Source organism: Salvia miltiorrhiza, chromosome 8 (genome assembly GCF_028751815.1).
Source record: "Salvia miltiorrhiza cultivar Shanhuang (shh) chromosome 8, IMPLAD_Smil_shh, whole genome shotgun sequence".
Lineage (NCBI taxonomy): Eukaryota > Viridiplantae > Streptophyta > Magnoliopsida > Lamiales > Lamiaceae > Salvia > Salvia miltiorrhiza.
The window spans coordinates 46,752,776-46,772,342 of record NC_080394.1 but is presented as its reverse complement, the minus strand read 5'-3'; the positions used below and the strand labels follow the sequence as shown (position 1 = coordinate 46,772,342).

The 19,567-nt window shown below is 38.3% G+C and overlaps 2 long non-coding RNA genes and 1 pseudogene across 2 annotated transcripts; all 3 read right to left on the bottom strand.

Moving 5' to 3' along the window:
• Window positions 1-1,533: 1,533 nt before the first annotated feature.
• LOC130996845 (uncharacterized) lies at window positions 1,534-4,392 on the bottom strand. The gene is made up of 3 exons (XR_009092845.1): window positions 4,170-4,392; window positions 2,172-2,235; window positions 1,534-1,655 (listed from the first exon to the last, which is right to left on the bottom strand). It is a non-coding gene; the product is annotated as an uncharacterized LOC130996845 (long non-coding RNA).
• Window positions 4,393-10,878: 6,486 nt separating this feature from the next.
• LOC130996844 (uncharacterized) lies at window positions 10,879-13,738 on the bottom strand. The gene is made up of 3 exons (XR_009092844.1): window positions 13,514-13,738; window positions 11,516-11,579; window positions 10,879-11,000 (listed from the first exon to the last, which is right to left on the bottom strand). It is a non-coding gene; the product is annotated as an uncharacterized LOC130996844 (long non-coding RNA).
• Window positions 13,739-19,197: 5,459 nt separating this feature from the next.
• On the bottom strand, window positions 19,198-19,295 carry LOC131002122 (small nucleolar RNA R71; annotated as a pseudogene).
• Between the last annotated feature and the right edge of the window lie 272 nt (window positions 19,296-19,567).

Sequence of the window (19,567 nt, the reverse complement as noted above, 5' to 3'; positions counted from 1 at the left end):
TACTGTTATGTTGTACTTTAAGTTTAAGAGGATGGTTCCTGTTGATGTATTAACTTGATTAACGTTTTAATTAAGTTTTATGTCTTCTTTCTTTAATGCTTTAATTGAGTTTTACGTTGTCTTTCATAGACTGTTTTATTAAGCATTAATGAGTATTTATGACGAGTTTTATTAAGATGAGTAAGTTTTACGGTTATAAATGACGCCCCTTTCTTCCCCTTCTTCTTTAACCCCATCCCTAGTCATAGATCACTCGGCCTAACTATCCCTAGTTAGGGCGGGTTGCGACACATGAGGCTTCTACCCTATGTTCGGATTGTCACCTCAGATGATGCTTTCCAGGGAAGTTTCTGTCCCTTTTTTTTTTGTTTTTGTTTGTTGTTTCTCTTGCTTTGGAGGTTGTTTATCTTGGTTCTGCCTGTCTTGGGTGATTACCCTTCCCTCTCTGGCCTTTCTTGCTTGTCATGTTCCTTTGGTTTAGTCCGTTTCCCCTGTGGCTCTGGTTTGTGTTCGTCTTGGTGGTTGGCTTGGTCCCTCTTGTTTTGCGGTTCTTGAGATGGGTAAGGAGTCTAAGGTTCTGGTTGCAACATCTTGATGAGCAATTCATGACGTGATTTGTCCGGTAGATGCTAGCAGGAGTGTCTTCATTGCAATAGGCTTAATATCTATTCTCTGGATTCTTTGGGGTGTTTGAAATTTGAGTTTTTAATGGCTCCATGTCTCTACTCCTCTGATGGCCTCCTCATTATGAGCATGGGAAACCTCGCGGGAAGTCTTTGGTTACCTCTAATTGCTTCATCCCGTAAAGATGACCTTTCTGTTGAAAGCAAAGCTTTTGATCATAATTATAAGGAATGAGATTAGATTATAAAAGTAATTGAATTAGGAGATTCACTGCTAGCGGAGAATTGAGTCTGATCGGATTAACTTGTTTCATCTTGATGTTGCTTCTCAATGCCTTAGCTCTGAACTTTTCTCGAGGGTGGCGGTTACTTGAGGGTATATAGGTCTGGTTTGAATTTGTCTGGTTGTTGGAGCCACTTGGGTTACCCTGCTTTTCTGGAGGTGATCGTGGGGGTTGGCTGGGCCTTGATGAGAAGGGTTGTTTCCCTTGGGGGGCCGTCCTAGGTGGGGGTCGTTCTAGTCTGTTGGCCTTTCTCTGGTTTGCTTTGGTTCCTCTGTTTTCTCCTTTGTTTTCCTTGGTTTTTGTCGCAGCCCGAAAACCCGACACTAGTGATAGTGGGGTACGAGTATCGATACGACTATTTTTAAAAGAATAAAAGATAAGAAGAATAGGTCGAACATCAAGCGGAAGCTCGCATCAAAAGGTGTTAAAGAAATCCTTATAAATGAACCCAAGGGTAAAATCGTCAATGTCGTTATAACTTTTTAATTATCAGGAATTTTACGAACAAAAACAAAACGGGTATCGCTCATTTTTCGTAAGGAATCAGAATATGCAGAGTATCGCAGCAAAAGGCGAACCGATTATATGTATGAAGACATATAACCGTGAGTAAATTGCTTGATTTCAAAGAAAACAAAGTATCTCAATCCTCAAGACTCTATTAACATGAAGGCAATACGGAAATATAATTACATCGATTGAAACGTTTCCCCCACTAGCACCAGACCAATCTCGCTCCTCGCTTAGCCTGCACATTTAGAAATACATGCAGGGCGTGAGTACATAATACTCAGTGAGCAAACGCCGAAAAACAAGAAAGGTGCTCCTAGAGCTATAAATTGAACTTGCCACAGTTTTAAGCAAATCACAGGGATTTTAGTATAAATAAACCTGTGAAAGCTGAATCTCAAACATATGCATCATAAATATTCAAATGAACGATTGCGCAATCAAAATACTCAACATGTAAGTACCACATCTACAATTTATCACCAAAGGTACCGAGAAGTAGGCCTCCCTCTCGAGTACCGTGACCGGCCGACCCGAAGACGGCTTCACAGTCACCTCTGTGCACAAAATCCCGCTTGTGGCAGGACCGAATTCGTCTCATCAGTAGAGGGTAACATACAAGCTCAACATCAAAAATTGGCAAGTCAAACAGTTCTCAAATATCATTTATCTCAAATCATTTGATAAACTCATAACATCATCAAATCATTTTAGAAAGCTCATACGATATATGTATACTCAAAATATTGCCCACCTGAAGACCTTACTCAAAAACTCCCGTCAAAGTGGAGTTACTTACTTCCTTGCTCTGCTCGTGTCTTCAGGGATCATCGTCATCATCGAAGGTTCATGTCATAAAATGAATCCCGATTAGAAACTCAACGACAAAAACTCATGCCTCAACTCATGCTCTATATTATATTCTATCTCCTTAACCAACTCTACATAAACTCTTCCCTCATTTAAAATCCTTAAGTCCAAGGATAGGTTTCAAGAAAATCATGGTTCTAAGTCTCGATTTATCTCTCATATAAGACTCGTCTAATCTCATTAAAACACTTAGGCAACATAAACACATAAGGCACATAAGAAAATACAATCAAACATCAACAAATCATGTTCTGTTTTCCCACTGACTCAACTTCAAAATTTAACACGTTCTGACTCCGACATCTCCTGGACTCCAGACTCATACCAAAAGAAAGGTATTTGAGTCTAGTTTCATTTAAAAAAAGTAGAGTCAGAAACTCCAAGTGGTTTGGGAGATATGGCGTTTTTACCACGGTCTACCATATTCGGCAGTTTTGAGCAATCGGAAACATTGATTTTTGAAAAATAGTAAACGTTGTCAAACTGAGCTCAAATTTGTTGGATATCTAGCCCATACAGTAAGGTTGATACCATAAAAATTTGGAAAGCTAGATCACACAGGAAGTTACTGAAATGAATGACTTTGTCCCCTGTTCTCTGAAATTCCCGGTAGAAATGTGCAGATTTGGGTTTGCATTTTATAAAAATAGTAAATCAAGTCCAAATGACTTGAAATTTTACCGGTATGCTCAAGACTCATGTAGGGACATGCTGTAAAATTTTCAAAGCCATTAGACATCGACAACCCGTCGATCACAGTAGGTCAGTAGCCTACGAAAAATCACCAAAAACTCATCTCAAACTCTTAAATGCTCGATTCAACATTCCTTCAAAGAAAACCAATCAAAGCTCATTTTAAACACATATAACACTCAAAAACATTCAAAAACATTAAAATACTCATCATACTCAATCTCAAATCTCCTTTTTCATCATAAACTCAAATCTCAAGGAAAACGTTTCTACAAACGCATCAATTTAATCCTCTTCTCAATCTCATGCTCAAAATTACTCAAATATGATCATTTACATCATATAACTCCTTATTCACATATTCATTCTCTTTTTATCATAAAAACTATATTTTAATAAAAATCCATGTATCAACATAAAACTCTTAGCAAAACATGGATAAAATTCTCATAAGGATCATAGAGCAAATTGACCTCATTTTATCAAGCATCAAACTCACATCATACAAAACTCAAAACTCATACAAACTAAACTAATCCAAAATTTTATTTAGCCTACAATAGACTTAATCAAACATGCAAAGACACTACTATCATGCTTAAAAACATATATTTTAAGCAAAATCACTTAAATAACACATAGATCAAAAAGTCCTAATTTTTACTAAACTAACTCCTTGAAATTTATAAACACATATGAATCTTTAATCTATTCATATATCTTTCATTTTTAACCAATTAATCTCACATAAAAACCATCAATTTACATATAAGGGCATATATACACATATCCCTAATTTTAGTAAACTAACTCACACCAAAAACTCCAATGGACATCATATACTCAAATTACTCCATCAATCATCATCATAGACTCATTTACATCATCAATTTATCTATTATCTCATTGACTCAAAATCTCCCAATTTTGGGTAAACTAAACTCATTCAAAATTTGAATCTCAAAGCATAGCTTTTCAAAACACACATCAATCATCACCAAACATATCATAGATCATTTTTCTCACCCCAATTCAAGGAAAGAAAAAGAAAATTTTTTGAAGGGTATGAGACCCATATTTTCGAAAATTTAGAGAAAAATGAAGGGGGTGATTTTCTTGCTTCAATCCTTCAAATACACTCACATATAACATCATACAAGTCTAATCTATGAATATGGAGATTACTTACCCAAGTTTACACCAAATATCAAATTTTCTCTCACTATCTTCAAGATTGAATCTCCATGGATCTTCTTGAATCTAAGGAGATGGAAGGTGTTTAAGGTGGGATTTTATTGGTGATTTATGTGTTTGACATATTTTGGTGAAGCTTCGAAGGTGCATCAATGGAGGAAAATGGTGGAAAGTAGAGAGATGAAGGGGAGAGAGGTGGTGGTCGAAAGTTAGGGGAGAAGGAGAGAGAGGAATTTGCAAGATATGAAATGATCTTGGTAATCTTATAAAAGATTTGTGAATCTTTAAAGAGGATTTGATGATCTTGAGAATATTTGGCAATTAATGCCTTGATCTCTCTCTCTCTAATCTCTACACTCTCTCTAATCTCTACTCTCTAAATCTCTACTCTCTCAATCTCTACACTTAGTAAATTTTAGTAATTAGTCTCATACTTGGGAAATTAAAAATAAATCATGTGAGAAGGGTGATTAAATAATAATCACAAAAACTATGGAAATATTACTCATTAATAAAGTACCATAGTATAATTATTCATGTGACCAAAATAAAATAATTATAGCACTAATATTAGTGCACTCACTCAATTATAATATTCCTCATCATAGGAAAAATAATTTAAAAAAAAATATTATGCTTGGAAAAATTTCCATAAACCGGCATCATTCGATTTCTCGATAAAAATAAACCACACTTGCTTTGGAAACTTAATCAAAATTCCAAATGCTAAAGTCTCAATTAAAAATCATAATAACTTGGTCATAATGACACATGTCACAGAAATCACATAATCAATTAGTCACGTAGATTCACATAACATCACATCAAAGTAGTCGGTAAACACAGACAGCCTAGACGTCTCTCTGACCGACTCCTTTCATCAAGGTTCTCACTCTTTCTTCATCGACTCTATTTCCAACTCATTATTCCTATTTTCTTAATAGGACAGTCAATCTCTGATATCTCAGTATCCGGTATCTCTATTCCCGGTAGTTGGAAATAAAAAAAAATCTCAGCTCAATTCAATCAGCATCTCTATCTCAACTCATTTCTCAAATCTCATCACTCTAATTCCATCGTTGGTTTATTCACTCGTATTTCTATTTAAAAGACAATCAGTCTTATTTGGTCATAAAAAAAAAGTAGTCTCGTAATTCGACATCTCAGTACTCTCAATAGTGTTAAGACACTATCTCACAACATAGGAAAAGTACGGGGTGTTACATCCTACCCCCCTTAAAAAAAATTTCGTCCCGAAATTTGAGTTATTCTTCTTCGGGAAAAAGCTCTGGGTACTTCTCTTTCATCTTCTCTTCAAGTTCCTATGTTGATTCTTCTTGACCGTGAGGTCTCCTTTGGATTTTTACTAAGGAATCGTCTTGTTCCTCAATTGTTGGATCTTCTGGTCCAGCATAGCATCAGGTCTCTCTTCATAGCTCGAATCTGGTTCCAGGGACACTTCTTCTTGACAGATGACGTGTTTTGGATCAAACACGAACTTTCTCAATTGAGAAACATGGAAAACGTCATGGACGTTCGCGAAGCTCAGAGGCAACGCTAGTTTATAGGCTACATGGCCTATTTACTCTAATACATATCATAAGGTCCCATATATATCTCGGTTTGAGTTCTTCGTTAACTCAAAAATGACATGCTCCCCGGGATAGGGAAATACTCACACAAACATCATTTCTAACGTTGAAAGAATCTATCAGTGATTACTCAACTGTTTGATTTTCTTCTCTCGATTTTGCTAATCGATGCCATAATTCATGGCTATGTGGTTCCACTTCTATTGTGAAAGTCTCTAATAGGTATAATTGTATAAGGTTGCCAAAGTGGCACCTTCACGTGTTAACACGTTAAACATCCTTCTACGAATGATGCCATCTCTCGCTTCTTATTCTCCTATCAAAGCGTCGTTTCAGTCTTGGCACGTATTCATACTTTCCGCCTGTGCGGTGTAAAAGGTATCATGAGCTTTGCTCGAAATTTCGTTTTTCAGCTCTTCTTTATCAGGCACACACAGTCGCACTCTTAAAACTAAAATGGCATTATCTGCCGCCTCTTGATAATTCTCTATTTTCTCGATTCGAATCTTCATTCGCAATCTTTCCATCTTCTCATCCTCTCTCTGAGCTGTGACTATTCTCGATCGTAAGTCAGGTGTAATGCTCAGTGCAGAAATTATTATTTCTGTCGTTGGTGGTGGTATCTCTACCTCCTAATTCATCTTCTCGAATTCCTTGATTGGGTTCACTTCTCGTGTAAGGAGAAATCCTAACTCTCCCTGATTCTTTCTGCTCAATGCGTCGGTTACAACGTTAGCTTTTTCCAGGGTGATAATTATCCCACAATCGTAATCTATCACCAATTCTAACCATATCCTTTGTCGCATGTTCAGATCTTTTTGCTCAAAGGAAAATTTGACACATTTGTGTTCGGTATATATCTTGCACCGTGCTCCTTGGAGATGGTGCCTCCAGATCTACAAAGCATGCACTACGGCTGCTAATTCTAAGCCATGCGTTGGATAATTTATCTCATGCGGTCTTGGTTGTCGCGAACTATATGTTATAACTCTTTCGTCTTGCATCAGTACACAACCTAGACCATTCTTCGTTGCGTCTGTAAAAACTGCATACTCTTCTTCTTAACGAGGAGAACTGGTGCTCTTCATGGGGAAGCACTACATCGAATAAAACACGGGAACATAAGTTCCGAGTCTCGAGCCCGATTATTACTCAAGTTGACGACCCGATGGTAATTTCGATAAACGTAATCTATATCTTTATATTTTTCGCACGACTGGCACGTTGTTTATATTCGTCTTAGGATCCTCACTCTGGTTCAGATATATAACGTATGCGGTTGTATCGTTTCTTTGTAAGAGCTTCCTGGCTTGCAGTGCCGAGATGATTGGCGTCTCCTTCCATTTTCCGTCAATACCAATGGAGGAAGTAGGTTCTTGGCCATGTGGCTGGAAAGATATCCGTCTCTCCTTGCATTGTATCTTCGCATGGTTTTCCTCTATCCAATCCATTCCCAAAATTATATCCAAGTGCCACATAGGCATCAATCTCAGGTTTCTAGCCTCGAGCTTAATCGATTCTAACTTAAATTCTAAGTTGGGGCACACGTACGAAACCGTAGTAGTTCTGCCTATGGGTGTGGTTACTCTTAGACGTTGCGGAGCAGGCTCTATATTCAATTATAAGGTATCGATATAATTATGAGAGATAAAAGGATACGATGCTCTAGTGTCGAACAAGATTACTATAGGTACGCCTTATAACTCGCCTATACGTATCAAATTTCCTTGATTCTTGTCCGGTGCTTTCTGCTCAAGCGCGAACAGTCTCTAGTGATGGGGTTAATTCATCTGCGGGGCTGGTGGTTGCCTTCTTGACTGACATGGTCGATAGGCTGGCTGTTGTCGCTGTGGTAGAGGTAGCGGTAGAGTTCCCTCCATTGCTTTGAGTTGCGGCCGAAATTGACTCGGTCGTCTTCCGCTTCCACTTTGCTGACGATTCGGACACTAGTTCAAATAGTGTCCAACCCTTCCGCAGGTGTAGCAGGTATACTGTCCCATTTTACACTCTCCCAAACGTAGTTTATTGCTCTTCGGCAAGGCGATATCCCTCGCGGTCTTTGAAAAACTGCTGCTAGGGCAGCTGGGCCAACATAAGGCCGTTTATCTCTGTTCTGATATTGCGGTGGCGCATTCTGACTCTGCCACGGCTTCTTGGGACCTTGACTTCGGTCGTCGATCCCATTTTCTCTTTCATTCTTGCCCTCGTCCAAAAAAAGGTGGATTTCACGTTTGAGTGCTCTAATTCGATTGGGGTACTGAAGCTTGAATCGCTTTCTCTGGTTGCATTGTTAGTTCCATATCTAGCGCTCTATTTAATGCTTCAGTACACATAACCGCATTCTGACTCGTTAAATCGTCTCGTACCTCTTGTCTCAAACCCGATCGAACAATTCTGACATCTTCTCGTTCATCTCTTCTCGATGTGTGGCATACCGAACCAAGTCGCGAAACTGACGTTCGTATTCAGCTACGGTTTTATTACCTTATCTCATATCATCAACTCTATTTCTTTCTTCAATCGGTTTTTCTTTCTCGACAAAAGTCTAAGGGAATATATGTCAACCTTAGAACTAATTCTCATAACTCACAAATCATAAGGCTCTTACTCAACATCATATTATTTCCTCAATTCTCATAACTCAATATCAAAGACATAGTTCATGCCTATCATTGCAACATCAGATTAAAGCTCTACTCAAGTATAGAGACTCTCTGGTCATCGTTATATAGATATATAAGGAAATTTTCTCTTTCGAGAACTCTTACTAATTGCGGGGCATAACGAAAATAAAACATCCCCTAATACTACGACGATGCTATCTATACTAGTCGTCATCTCAGTCTGCTATCATGGAATACATTATCTGCTCTAACCTGTCATCTCGATCTCCTTGAATCTGCTATTGCCTACTCTGGCTTAGCATCACTTCTTCTCATCCTCGAAATGGTTAGCTTTCTGCATAACTGGCTAATAAAAGAAAATTCATGGTCGAAAAGTTGTGCTCGTCCCGTAATAATTACATCCTATGACTGCTCCCATAAATCGTGTTTTTCCCAAACACTCTTCTTGTTGTGCCATCCTAGTTACCTAGACATTCCTAACTCTTGTCGGATGTGGTAGGGAATAGGATGTGATGAATAAAAATGTTTGATCTTTGGTACAAGACGAGCTCAAGTAATGGAATGATTCCATAATAGCCAGTGCTATTTCAAGGATAATGAAGAAGTTACAATCAAGGTAAGATCAAAGATTAGAACAGAAGCTAGAATAAAACTGAGATATGATATGATTGGGGTAAATCAATACTGGGAGTAGAAGCAATCCACTAAGTGGAAAATGAATGAATAAATTGTCCACTGTTAAAGCAAAGGGGTAAGGATTTCCAACACAAACGGCTCAGGCTCAAACACAGTGGATCTGAAAAAATTTCTTAATAGCAAATAGTTCATCTCATGTTGGAGTTCAAATGGATGCAGAAAAATTTAAATACGACCAAGCGGGATAGGGACTCAATAAGTCTACTCTCATGACTACTCTAGCGATAATACGCGCGGTCCCGGTAAAAGTACCTCTATTTCAAAGTACAATTGGTCAATAGTATCTATGCATCCCATGAGGTCTCCATTATACGTTCGTCCTATTAGGGTCGTGTCTATAAGTCGCGATGAAATCTCTAACTCTCGTCGTATTATCTCAACGGTTGGTTTCTCTGTTCCTTTTCTTCATCTTCTTCATCTTCTTCTCGGTTTATGTTCCTTCGGTTCCCTCTTCTTCTCGGAGGTATACTATAAAGGAAAAAGAGTTATATAACTATCGACTTCTAAACTAACCGTTCATCGTTACGAAATACAAATCCTCGTTTCTCATTTCACTTCTATATCTTATTTGTGATCTCAAAGTTCTCAAAACTCTCATCCAGTCTATTTCTCGTCTATCATCGTTCGTAATTCTCATCAATCTCTATTTCTCATTTATCATCATTCTCAAAGCTCTGATAAAGATAGTGAAACTCACTAATCAACTACATCTCTGTATATACATATATAAGGAAAATTGCCTCTCTCTCGAGGTCTTTTACAAAAGTAGGATCCTATGTACAAAGGTCCTAACACTAAAATGATGCTCTAGTTATACAAGCATCATAGGTACTAAGCACCTATAGATATATACTATCTACACATACTTACTATACCATGCCTTTCTACCTATATATATATATACCAACTATGCATCTATACATATGTACGCGTCTACCTAGACACACGTGATCGCTAGTCATCGTCTCCTGAAATCCTGCTCGTCGCATCGTCGGCCTCCATATCCTCACTCGGCTCTATCTCCTCGCTCGGTTCTGACTCTTGACTCTCGTATTCGTTGATCAGTCGGTAGACGCTATCATTGCTCGGCTCAACCCCGACGTCCGTGTCCACCATCGGACCATAAACCGGCACCTCAGGAACAGGTACCCATGTCTCGACTTCGTCGGCAGTAGTATGACGCTGCAATGGCCGGGTCCGTCTATTTTCGATCATCAAACAGTACATAACTCATTAGTAAACCAAACTCAACTCTCAACAAGAAAGAAACAAGAAACAACATCAACCTCTTACCTCGTTAAGCCGGAGGAGATGGGGTGCTGGGGTTTCGTTTCGAACTGACTCTCTCAAACTAGCCTAAGAATTCAAATTAGACTAGTGCTCAATCTTAAAAGAGTAGAAGCAATCAAAGGTTCAACTCAGTCAAGCAATAGACTCAGAGCAGATGACCTGCTCTGATACCACCCTGTCGCAGCCCGAAAACCCGACACTAGTGATAGTGGGGTACGAGTATCGATACGACTATTTTTAAAAGAATAAAAGATAAGAAGAATAGGTCGAACATCAAGCGGAAGCTCGCATCAAAAGGTGTTAAAGAAATCCTTATAAATGAACCCAAGGGTAAAATCGTCAATGTCGTTATAACTTTTTAATTATCAGGAATTTTACGAACAAAAACAAAACGGGTATCGCTCATTTTTCGTAAGGAATCAGAATATGCAGAGTATCGCAGCAAAAGGCGAACCGATTATATGTATGAAGACATATAACCGTGAGTAAATTGCTTGATTTCAAAGAAAACAAAGTATCTCAATCCTCAAGACTCTATTAACATGAAGGCAATACGGAAATATAATTACATCGATTGAAACGTTTCCCCCACTAGCACCAGACCAATCTCGCTCCTCGCTTAGCCTGCACATTTAGAAATACATGCAGGGCGTGAGTACATAATACTCAGTGAGCAAACGCCGAAAAACAAGAAAGGTGCTCCTAGAGCTATAAATTGAACTTGCCACAGTTTTAAGCAAATCACAGGGATTTTAGTATAAATAAACCTGTGAAAGCTGAATCTCAAACATATGCATCATAAATATTCAAATGAACGATTGCGCAATCAAAATACTCAACATGTAAGTACCACATCTACAATTTATCACCAAAGGTACCGAGAAGTAGGCCTCACTCTCGAGTACCGTGACCGGCCGACCCGAAGACGGCTCACAGTCACCTCTGTGCACAAAATCCCGCTTGTGGCAGGACCGAATTCGTCTCATCAGTAGAGGGTAACATACAAGCTCAACATCAAAAATTGGCAAGTCAAACAGTTCTCAAATATCATTTATCTCAAATCATTTGATAAACTCATAACATCATCAAATCATTTTAGAAAGCTCATACGATATATGTATACTCAAAATATTGCCCACCTGAAGACCTTACTCAAAAACTCCCGTCAAAGTGGAGTTACTTACTTCCTTGCTCTGCTCGTGTCTTCAGGGATCATCGTCATCATCGAAGGTTCATGTCATAAAATGAATCCCGATTAGAAACTCAACGACAAAAACTCATGCCTCAACTCATGCTCTATATTATATTCTATCTCCTTAACCAACTCTACATAAACTCTTCCCTCATTTAAAATCCTTAAGTCCAAGGATAGGTTTCAAGAAAATCATGGTTCTAAGTCTCGATTTATCTCTCATATAAGACTCGTCTAATCTCATTAAAACACTTAGGCAACATAAACACATAAGGCACATAAGAAAATACAATCAAACATCAACAAATCATGTTCTGTTTTCCCACTGACTCAACTTCAAAATTTAACACGTTCTGACTCCGACATCTCCTGGACTCCAGACTCATACCAAAAGAAAGGTATTTGAGTCTAGTTTCATTTAAAAAACGTAGAGTCAGAAACTCCAAGTGGTTTGGGAGATATGGCGTTTTTACCACGGTCTACCATATTCGGCAGTTTTGAGCAATCGGAAACATTGATTTTTGAAAAATAGTAAACGTTGTCAAACTGAGCTCAAATTTGTTGGATATCTAGCCCATACAGTAAGGTTGATACCATAAAAATTTGGAAAGCTAGATCACACAGGAAGTTACTGAAATGAATGACTTTGTCCCCTGTTCTCTGAAATTCCCGGTAGAAATGTGCAGATTTGGTTTTGCATTTTATAAAAATAGTAAATCAAGTCCAAATGACTTGAAATTTTACCGGTATGCTCAAGACTCATGTAGGGACATGCTGTAAAATTTTCAAAGCCATTAGACATCGAAAACCCGTCGATCACAGTAGGTCAGTAGCCTACGAAAAATCACCAAAAACTCATCTCAAACTCTTAAATGCTCGATTCAACATTCCTTCAAAGAAAACCAATCAAAGCTCATTTTAAACACATATAACACTCAAAAACATTCAAAAACATTAAAATACTCATCATACTCAATCTCAAATCTCCTTTTTCATCATAAACTCAAATCTCAAGGAAAACGTTTCTACAAACGCATCAATTTAATCCTCTTCTCAATCTCATGCTCAAAATTACTCAAATATGATCATTTACATCATATAACTCCTTATTCACATATTCATTCTCTTTTTATCATAAAAACTATATTTTAATAAAAATCCATGTATCAACATAAAACTCTTAGCAAAACATGGATAAAATTCTCATAAGGATCATAGAGCAAATTGACCTCATTTTATCAAGCATCAAACTCACATCATACAAAACTCAAAACTCATACAAACTAAACTAATCCAAAATTTTATTTAGCCTACAATAGACTTAATCAAACATGCAAAGACACTACTATCATGCTTAAAAACATATATTTTAAGCAAAATCACTTAAATAACACATAGATCAAAAAGTCCTAATTTTTACTAAACTAACTCCTTGAAATTTATAAACACATATGAATCTTTAATCTATTCATATATCTTTCATTTTTAACCAATTAATCTCACATAAAAACCATCAATTTACATATAAGGGCATATATACACATATCCCTAATTTTAGTAAACTAACTCACACCAAAAACTCCAATGGACATCATATACTCAAATTACTCCATCAATCATCATCATAGACTCATTTACATCATCAATTTATCTATTATCTCATTGACTCAAAATCTCCCAATTTTGGGTAAACTAAACTCATTCAAAATTTGAATCTCAAAGCATAGCTTTTCAAAACACACATCAATCATCACCAAACATATCATAGATCATTTTTCTCACCCCAATTCAAGGAAAGAAAAAGAAAATTTTTTGAAGGGTATGAGACCCATATTTTCGAAAATTTAGAGAAAAATGAAGGGGGTGATTTTCTTGCTTCAATCCTTCAAATACACTCACATATAACATCATACAAGTCTAATCTATGAATATGGAGATTACTTACCCAAGTTTACACCAAATATCAAATTTTCTCTCACTATCTTCAAGATTGAATCTCCATGGATCTTCTTGAATCTAAGGAGATGGAAGGTGTTTAAGGTGGGATTTTATTGGTGATTTATGTGTTTGACATATTTTGGTGAAGCTTCGAAGGTGCATCAATGGAGGAAAATGGTGGAAAGTAGAGAGATGAAGGGGAGAGAGGTGGTGGTCGAAAGTTAGGGGAGAAGGAGAGAGAGGAATTTGCAAGATATGAAATGATCTTGGTAATCTTATAAAAGATTTGTGAATCTTTAAAGAGGATTTGATGATCTTGAGAATATTTGGCAATTAATGCCTTGATCTCTCTCTCTCTAATCTCTACACTCTCTCTAATCTCTACTCTCTAAATCTCTACTCTCTCAATCTCTACACTTAGTAAATTTTAGTAATTAGTCTCATACTTGGGAAATTAAAAATAAATCATGTGAGAAGGGTGATTAAATAATAATCACAAAAACTATGGAAATATTACTCATTAATAAAGTACCATAGTATAATTATTCATGTGACCAAAATAAAATAATTATAGCACTAATATTAGTGCACTCACTCAATTATAATATTCCTCATCATAGGAAAAATAATTTTAAAAAAAAATATTATGCTTGGAAAAATTTCCATAAACCGGCATCATTCGATTTCTCGATAAAAATAAACCACACTTGCTTTGGAAACTTAATCAAAATTCCAAATGCTAAAGTCTCAATTAAAAATCATAATAACTTGGTCATAATGACACATGTCACAGAAATCACATAATCAATTAGTCACGTAGATTCACATAACATCACATCAAAGTAGTCGGTAAACACAGACAGCCTAGATGTCTCTCTGACCGACTCCTTTCATCAAGGTTCTCACTCTTTCTTCATCGACTCTATTTCCAACTCATTATTCCTATTTTCTTAATAGGACAGTCAATCTCTGATATCTCAGTATCCGGTATCTCTATTCCCGGTAGTTGGAAATAAAAAAAAATCTCAGCTCAATTCAATCAGCATCTCTATCTCAACTCATTTCTCAAATCTCATCACTCTAATTCCATCGTTGGTTTATTCACTCGTATTTCTATTTAAAAGACAATCAGTCTTATTTGGTCATAAAAAAAAAAGTAGTCTCGTAATTCGACATCTCAGTACTCTCAATAGTGTTAAGACACTATCTCACAACATAGGAAAAGTACGGGGTGTTACAGTTTTGCAGGTTCTTATGTTCTCAATCTTCGTGTTGGGTACGGTTGGCTTCTGCCTTACTTGGTTTGGTGGCGCTCTGGTTCGGGGTTGGTTGTGTTTGCTTGTCGTTCCCGTGTTGGTGCTTTGTCGTTCGTCTGTCGGTGGTTTCCCGCTTTGGGTCTGTTTTCGGATTTAAGGGTCCGGGTTGCCTAGGGGCAATGGTTCGGCCGAAGCTTTTGAGGTTGCCTTTCCTACCCTTTCCCGTATAGGTTCGTTGGTTCGATTCTTCTTCTTTTAGGTGTTTTTGTTCCCTTTTGTAAGGATTTTTTGTTTTTTTTTTCTTGAGCTTTCTTTCTTGAGACTCGTCCCTTAGTCTACGCCTATGCTTTCAAGGGATTTCAAATTTCTTTTTTCAATAAAATTTCCATTTCAGCAGATGATGCCAAAACCACACAACAGTTCTAAGACTGAACAAGAACAACAAGTTACTAAACAGGGTGAATACTATTCCCCCTTAACAAGATACCTATTAACTTGCATTCTCGAAGGAAAAACAAAACAGTTCAAACGAACAAAACGAAGACATAACTGAAGTAAATAATCAGAGCCTGGACAAAAAGATATTGTCTTCTGGTTGAGATCAAAGAAGTTCTTTTTATTTCAAGAGAGAAATCAGTTAAGGTACAAGGTACAGAGCAAAACATACAATGAGGTAAAAAGAAAAAGAAAAACACATGGACACCACCCATGGACTCCAGTTGTTTGCCTGTTTGCGCCTTTGAACTTCGTCTTTGATCTTCGTCTTCATCTTCATGTTCCTAAGCTTGTTTCTTTTACTCTTGTTTTCCATTGACTCGGGGTCTTACTGGTTCGTCATCCTTGAACTTCCGGTGATCCTTTTGTTTTACCAACTTCAGTCTTTCGAGAAGATGCAGAGAACCAACTTTGAGAAGGTTTTTCTCTGACTTCTACTTTCCCCCTTTTTGGCAACATCAAAAAGAGAGGGCTGATGATGGAAGCTATGATCAGAAGGTACCCAACTCCGAGTCTCAGAAGCTCGTGAGAAGATTCGAGATGAGTGTGAGTACAGAGATGTAGAAGAGGAAGACGCCAGTGGGAAGGGAAACGGAGAAGAGGAGCGTGGATGCGGGGAAGAAGAGTGTTTGTGAGGAAAAGGAGGGTGGGGAAAAGGTAGGTATGCACTACTCTTTGGAGATATTCATGTAAAGTAGCTATGCATACGGACCTCAAAGGGAGGATGAGAGGCTTAAGATAGAGAGAGAGAGAGGAATAGGTTGGAGAAAAAGGGAGAGTACGGGAGAGGGATGTGAGAAGAAAAAATTGAATCAGTGACAGTCGTGAGGACTAACACTGTCGATTTGTCGGCACGAGGTCTTAGTTGAAAAGACCATGTGCGGCTGGGGATGCCAGCAAACAACTAGAGAGAGCTCGTTGTTGTTGCATGCCATGGAGGTCAGCAAGATATGTGAGATGAGCTTGATGACCTCCTGAAGCTTAGAAGGTTCTTGGCGCCTGGCATTAGGATGGAAGACACTCTTGTCGCTGAATATAAGTGATAGTAGAAACAAGCTTGACGTCAAAGAAACGTTGAGATCCAGTAGAAAGGGCCTTTGAAGACTAAGAGTGTGAGCATCATTCTCCCACTCCATGACTGTGTTGTCATTGATCTCTGCTTTGTAGGAACAAAAGTTTTCTGTAACTTTTGAAAAGTATTCTCACAGAAGTGTCTGTGGAAATTTGTTAGTTGTGATGAAGAAAAGTTGCAAGCGTAAGGTATTTAAAAATACAGAGGAAGATGAAAAGTTGTTCGATTTCCGTGCCTAAAGACATTGTGAAGAAATTTTTCACGTCGGTCGTCACTGCAGAGGATGGAAGCTTCAAAAATGTAGAAAAAGAATAAAAATCATTGCAATTTGTCAAATCAAAGAGATTTTCAAGATTTTTATTTCAGAGGCAAGGGAGTTGGAAATAAGTTAAGTAAAGGATCAGGACAAGTTAAAACATTTTTAAGTCCCATTAAAAGTACTTGTCCTTCACGGATATTTTAATTTTTGTTTCCAACGTTGAATAAACATGTGAGGATTTGAGTCATAATTGTTTATCATACACAGTTTATTCTTTATTGTGAGTTTTGTCATACATGTGGTGATCTTCTAGAACTTGTCATGGTTTCTGTGTTGAGGTTGTTGTTGTGCCCAGGATTAGGAGATGATTTTAGGCCTTCTTTTGTTAGCCACATTATTATCCCAAATATTGTCCTTAACCAAAAAATTATCCTTTGTTATCCACTTTGAACATAATTAGCTTTTATTCTTTAGCCGGATGATAGGGGGTGATGTAGTATATGGGGATCTCTGTGTGGTGAATGTTCATAGTGGGTCATGAAAAAGAAGGGGTGATTTTGTGTTACTCTTTACTCTTATAAGCTCTAGAAAAGTTGTGAAAAGAAAAGAAAAAAAATTGTTAAGAAAAAAAAAGAGAAAAAAAGTATGAAGTCGAGTGTTTATTGAGAGATTTGTTAGAAAATAGACTTTGTTTGTTGGAAATAAGTTGAGAGCATAAAAGAGTACTAGTTCTTAAGTTATGTTGATTATGGTGGCATAGTTATGCGGAAGATGAAATTTATTCCATACTCGATTTGTGAAGGTATAAGGTTGGTGTTCTTGATTTAGTTGAGTCACTTAGTCTATATTTTCTCTACCTTAACCAATGTCCTTACATTATAAACCGAAGAAAAATACATTTTTGATCTTAATCCTGGCACACTTTTAGCGATGGAGATTGTAGACAATTGGCAAGCTTATGGTAAGTCATCTATGTTTAGCCCTATTTTGTGATGAATTTGCATGTTTTTCTGCTGTGCATTCGAGCATGTTTCGTACCTTTTTGCTCTATTTTTCACGTGCTCGATGACTATTTGGGTGTCCTACTGTCGTGCGCAGGTTTCGGGAGTTTTCTGAGCGTTTTGGCATCGTTGGAGCATGTTTCGAAGTCGAGCTCACGGCGGCCGCCGGCCCACGGCGCGCACCATGCATTTTCTGGAGAGATCGGCGAAGGGCGCTCACGGCGGCGCCGTCCCACGGCGGCCGCCGTCCCTGGCGCTCGGCAGTTACGATTTCTTCCATATTTAAGACCATTTTTAGGGTTTTTCACCGCAGACTCGACCCCAGCAGCCTCCAGGCGATTTTCCCTTGTTTTTCCTAGTTTTAGAATAGTTTAAATACCAACAAACATCCTTTGGCTTGGTGGATTGAAGATTATGTTAGCTTTCATACATTAGATTGAAGATTCGGATCGTACTCGCTGTAAGAACTCAGTTTATGTTTTCTATATTTTTGAATGCTAGTTTATTTTCCTTGCCTATATAATCGTTGTTTCGAGTTCAATTGATGAATCATTTTTCATTTATCTCGCCTAGATAATCATTGTTTATGATTGTTGATTTAATTATCGTTTTCTAGATTGCTAGTTAGAACCCTAGGTTTACTAGTTTCCTGCGTTCTTAATATGCTTTCTGTTGATTCTGCACTAGATAATTTTACAAGCTTTATTTAATTACGCCTAGATTTAAAGAGAGAGTGTCAGACCCAGCTACCTGATTAGAGTGTTTAGGTTTTCTTTCAGTTTCTTGTGAGTAACACAATTAGAGCCCTGCTAAGCCTTCTGTGTGAGACGACTTAAGTCACCTTACCGTCCTAGGACGACCTCGTATAAATTCGAGTCCATCCGTTAGGTGTTTTAGGATGAGTCAAATTTTGGCGCCGTTGCCGGGGAAGGCTTTAGGCATTTGATTGTGTTGCATTGTTTTCCATGTTTATTTTTGTTTCTTTCTTTTGACTTGGTTATTTTCTCCCTCCGGTGCGTTTGATTTGGTTTGCTAGTGTTGTGTATGCAAGGTCGCCGCAGCTTGAAGAGAAAGCTAGTGCCTTACTTTGACAACATTCATCGACCTCGTGAGGTCCTTTCTAGCCTGGAGGAGGAGTCCGAGTCCAGTTCGAGAAACTTTGTGGAATCGCAGTATCCAGAGGAAGATTGTGAAGAGGATTATCCCAATCCCGACCAAGAAGTCATGGTGGAGCAGAATGTACAGTATATGGGGGATTTTTCCAGGCCTGTTATCGGGAACACTAGCACGTCGGCGATAGTGCTTCCCACGGCAGTCCAGAACTATAATCTGAAGCCGAACGATTCAAGCTTACTACCACTCTTTCATGGGATGCCGAGTGAGGATGCTTTACAATTTGTCCGAGACTTCTGCACTCAAGTGCAGACCTTCCCACTGTTGGGACTCACCGAGGATCAGTTGAGACTCAAGTGCTTACCTTATGCACTCAAGGACCGAGCTAGGACGTGGTTACTGTCCCTGCCGCCGAACTCCATCACCACATGGGGAGAGGCATGTGAGAAGTTCATGCTCAAGTACTATCCTAGTCACAAGACACAGGAGATTAGGAGCCTGATAATGAACTTCATGCAAGAAGCTGATGAGCCTCTCCATGAAGCTTGGGAGAGATTCCAAGAGCTCCTCCGCCAGTGTCCGCAGCACCAGTTAGCACCCGTCATGTTGATGCAGTTCTTCTATGACGGATTGATTCAGACGGCACAGTTTATGGTGGACAGTACAGTAGGGGGCAACATTGCCCGGAAGACAGCTGACGAGCTCAAGGAGATCTTCGAAACACTTGCCGCGAGTTCTCAACAGAAATCAGTTAGAGGAAGGAGGGTTGAAGCCAATGCAGTAGCTCCAAACAATGAGCTTCAGAAGCAAGTAGCGGACCTGATGAGGCAAGTACAACACCTCACGATGAGCCAGATTGAGGCTC